At 51.1% G+C, this 4,451-nt stretch overlaps 1 pseudogene; it reads left to right on the forward strand.

The window, feature by feature from the left end:
- Positions 1 to 3: 3 nt before the first annotated feature.
- On the forward strand, positions 4 to 3,301 carry LOC133540420 (uncharacterized; annotated as a pseudogene).
- The last annotated feature ends 1,150 nt before the right edge of the window (positions 3,302 to 4,451 follow it).

The raw sequence follows: 4,451 nt of genomic DNA on the forward strand, positions 1-4,451 counted from the left end.
CGGATCCACCAGGCCAGGATGAAGTGTATGCAGACGGTGGTAGAATCACAGCGCACAGGAACTACGCCTGGTGAGACGCAGGAGGAGCCAGGCCCGGAGTCACCCCACAGTGCCCGGAGCCTCCAGGTGATGCAACCGCCAGAAGCACACAGGACATCAGAACATTGTCGGGTAAAGTGGCCCCAAGCTAGCAAGGAGAAAGAGTGGCTCCAGTTTGATGAAGATGCTGATACCATCTTGGAAACAACAGCCAAAGGGGACGCTGATCGACGCCTCAAGACGATGACCACGATCATCATCAGCCTCGCTGCAGAGAGGTTTGGACTTGAGGAGAAGTGGGCAGCGAAGCCCACCTACATCATGAACAATAGAGCGAGTAAAATCCATCAGCTCAGGCAGGAACTGAAGTGTTTAAGACAGCAGTTCAAGGTTGCACGTGAAGAGGATAGGGGGCCTCTTGCGGAACTACGTTGTATAATCCGCAAGAAGCTAATAACCTTGAGGAGAGCGGAGTGGCATAGGAGGAGGAGGAAGGAAAGGTCCAGGAGGAGAGCTGCCTTTCTGGCGAATCCCTTTGGAGTCACAAAACAGCTGCTAGGACAGAAGCGAAGCGGTAGACTGGCCTGCTCCAAAGCTGAGGTCGACCACCACCTCAAGCAAATTTACAGCGATGGATGCAGAGAACAAGACCTAGGCCCCCTAGATCAATCCACCAACACCAACGCTTGACTTCAATGGGAAAGAGCCCGGCTGGAAGGAGATCCAGGAGGTGGTCCGCAGGGCAAGGACGAGCTCTGCTCCAGGGCCCAGTGGAGTTCCTTATAAGGTCTATAAGAACTGTCCAAGACTACTCCACAGACTCTGGAGAATCCTGAAGGTGATCTGGAGGAGGGGCAAGGTATCAGACCAGTGGGGACAGGCAGAGGGTGTGTGGATCCCAAAGGAAGAGAAGTCTCAGAACATCAATCAGTTCCGAACCATCTCGTTGCTGAGTGTTGAAGGGAATATCTTCTTCAGCCTCATGGCCAGGCGACTGACAGACCACCTCCTGAAGAACTCCTACATTGATACATCAGTCCAGAAAGGAGGGATCCCAGAGGTATCTGGATGTCTGGAGCACACAGGCGTGGTCACTCAGCTCATCAGGGAAGCCAGGGAGAATAAGGGGGACCTGGCTGTTCTGTGGCTGGACCTCGAAAATGCCTATGGATCCATACCCCACAAGCTGGTCGAAGAGGCACTGAATCGACATCACATTCCAAAGAAGTTCAGAGACCTCATTCTGGACTACTATTCCAACTTCCATCTAAGAGTCTCCTCCGGAAAAACAACCTCTGACTGGCACAGGCTTGAAAAGGGGATCATCACTGGCTGTACGATCTCAGTCATCCTCTTTGCGCTCGCCATGAACATGCTGGTGAAGTCTGCGGAAGTTCAGTGCAGAGGTCCCCTCTCCAGGTCTGGAGTCCGGCAGCCACCCATCCGAGCCTTCATGGACGACCTGACAGTGACCACTACATCCGTCCCAGGTTGCAGGTGGATCTTGAATGGCCTTCAGGAGGTGGTTTCCTGGGCTCGCATGAACTTCAAGCCGGCCAAGTCGAGGGCCCTAGTGCTAAAGAAAGGAAAGGTTACTGGCAAGTTCTGCTTCTCACTTGGCACCACCAAAATACCATCACTCACCGAGGAACCTGTGAAGAGCTTGGGAAAGGTGTTTAATTGCAGCCTGAGAGACGCAGCCTCCACAAGATCGACCAACCAAGACCTGGAGACCTGGCTGACCGTGGTGGATAAGTCTGGCCTTCCTGGCAAGTTCAAGGCCTGGATTTACCAGCACGGGATTCTCCCTCGGATCCTCTGGCCCCTCATGGTGTACGAAGTCCCCATTTCAACGGTGGAAGGCTTTGAGATGAGGGTCAGTAGGTTCCTGCGCAGGTGGCTAGGACTGCCGCGAAGCCTGAGCAGCATTGCTCTATACGGGCATAACAACAAACTGAAGCTCCCCATCAGCAGCCTGAGCGAGGAGTTCATGGTGACACGGTCCAGGGAGCTCCTACAGTATCGGGAGTCCAGTGACCCAAAGGTTGCACAGGCTGGGATTGAAGTTAGGACGGGGCGGAAGTGGAAAGCTGTCGAGGCTGTGGATGTTGCAGAGGCAAGGCTACGGCAAAAGGTTTTGGTGGGAACAGTGGCGCAGGGGAGATCTGGCTTAGGTAGCAGAAGAACACCTCGCTATGATAAGGCGCAGGGGAAAGAGAAGAGGTCACTGATCCTCGAGGAAGTGCGAGCAGGAGTTGAGGAAAGGCGAGCCTGCCAGATGGCGGGAATGCGGAAACAGGGCGCCTGGACGAGATGGGAACAAGCATCAGAGCGTAAGGTCACATGGACCGAGCTCTGGAAAGCCGAACCCCATCGAATAAAGTTCTTGATCCAGGCGGTCTACGATGTGCTGCCAAGTCCATCCAACCTCTTCACCTGGGGAAAGGTGGAGACACCAGGGTGCCCCCTCTGCCAGAGGAGAGGAACCTTGGAGCACATCCTAAGCTGTTGTCCAAAAGCCCTGGGTGAAGGGCGGTACCGCTGGCAACATGACCAGGTCCTGAAGGCCATAGCTGATGCCATCTGCAGGGGAGTCAGTCACAGCAAGAGCCTCCGCCCAGTGAAGAGTACTGCTTTCATCAGAGCTGGGGAGAAGTCAACACCGGCTGCCCGGAACACCTCGTCTTGTCTGTTGGCAACAGCACGCGACTGGGAGCTGTCAGTTGATCTGGGAAAGTAGTTGAAGTTCCCTGACGTGGTTGCTAAAACAACACTAAGGCCAGATATTGTGCTCACCTCAGTGGCCTCCAAGCAGGTAATCCTCTTGGAGCTCACAGTGCCTTGGGAGGACCGTATGGAGGAGGCCAATGAGAGGAAGAGCGCAAAGTACTCTCAGCTTGTGGAGGAGTGTCGGAGCAATGGGTGGCGAGCGATGTGCCGGCCTGTTGAAGTGGGATGTCGAGGGTTTGTGGGCAAATCTCTCTGCAGGGCCTACAGAATGCTTGGCATCACAGGGGCCAGCCAGCAAAGGGCCATGAAGTTAGTCACAGATGCAGCAGAAGTGGCATCAAGGTGGCTGTGGATCAGGAGGGGAGAGGCGTGGCATGTAGGGCAGTAGCGCTACCTGGACACAGGCTGGGGCCTGATCAACCCTGGCTGGGTCGCCTAGGGGAGGGGGTCTGATTGTTGAAAGACCCGAAACCCCCTGTGATCCTAGGTTACATCACTGAGGATGTGTCCAGTTGCACCATTGGTGTATTTAAAAAGTATATATATATATATATATATATATATATATATATATATATATATATATATATATATATACAAACCCTGTTTCCATATGAGTTGGGAAATTGTGTTAGATGTAAATATAAACGGAATACAATGATTTGCAAATCCTTTTCAACCCATATTCAGTTGAATATGCTACAAAGACAACATATTTTATGTTAAAACTGATAAACATTTTTTTTTTTGCAAATAATCATTAACTGTAGAATTTGATGCCAGCAACACGTGACAAAGAAGTTGGGAAAGGTGGCAATAAATACGGATTAAGCTGAGGAATGCTCATCAAACACTTATTTGGAACATCCCACAGGTGTGCAGGCTAATTGGGAACAGGTGGGTGCCATGATTGGGACGGTGTGGCGCAGTGGGAGAGTGGCCGTCCACAACCCGAGGGTCCCTGGTTCAAATCCCACCTAGTACCAACCTCGTCACGTTCGTTGTGTCCTGAGCAAGACACTTCACCCTCGCTCCTGATGGGTGCTGGTTAGCGCCTTGCATGGCAGCTCCCTCCATCAGTGTGTGAATGTGTGTGTGAATGGGTAAATGTGGAAGTAGTGTCAAAGCGCTTTGAGTACCTTGAAGGTAGAAAAGCGCTATACAAGTACAACCCATTTATCATTTATTTATAAAAGCAGCTTCCATGAAATGCTAAGTAATTCACAAACAAGGATGGGGCGAGGGTCACCAATTTGTCGAACAGTTTTAGAACAACATTTCTCAACGAGCTATTGCAAGGAATTTAGGGATTTTACCATCTACGGTCCGTAAAATCATCAAAAGGTTCAGAGAATCTGGAGAAATCACTGCACGTAAGCGATGATATTACGAACCTTTGATCCCTCAGGCAGTACTGCATCAAAAACCGACATCAGTGTGTAAAGGATATCACCACATGGGCTCAGGAACACTTCAAAAAAGCCCCAGTCAGTAACTACAGTTGGTCGCTACATCTGTAAGTCCAAGTTAAAACTCTACTATGCAAAGCGAAAGCCATCTATCAACAACATCCAGGAACGCCGCTGGCTTCGCTGGGCCCGAGCTCATCTAAAATGAACTGATGCAAAGTGGAAAAGTGTTCTGTGGTCTGACGAGTCCACATTTCAAATTATTTTTGGAAA

The sequence above is a fragment of the Nerophis ophidion genome, linkage group LG01 (assembly GCF_033978795.1).
Source record: "Nerophis ophidion isolate RoL-2023_Sa linkage group LG01, RoL_Noph_v1.0, whole genome shotgun sequence".
NCBI lineage: Eukaryota > Metazoa > Chordata > Actinopteri > Syngnathiformes > Syngnathidae > Nerophis > Nerophis ophidion.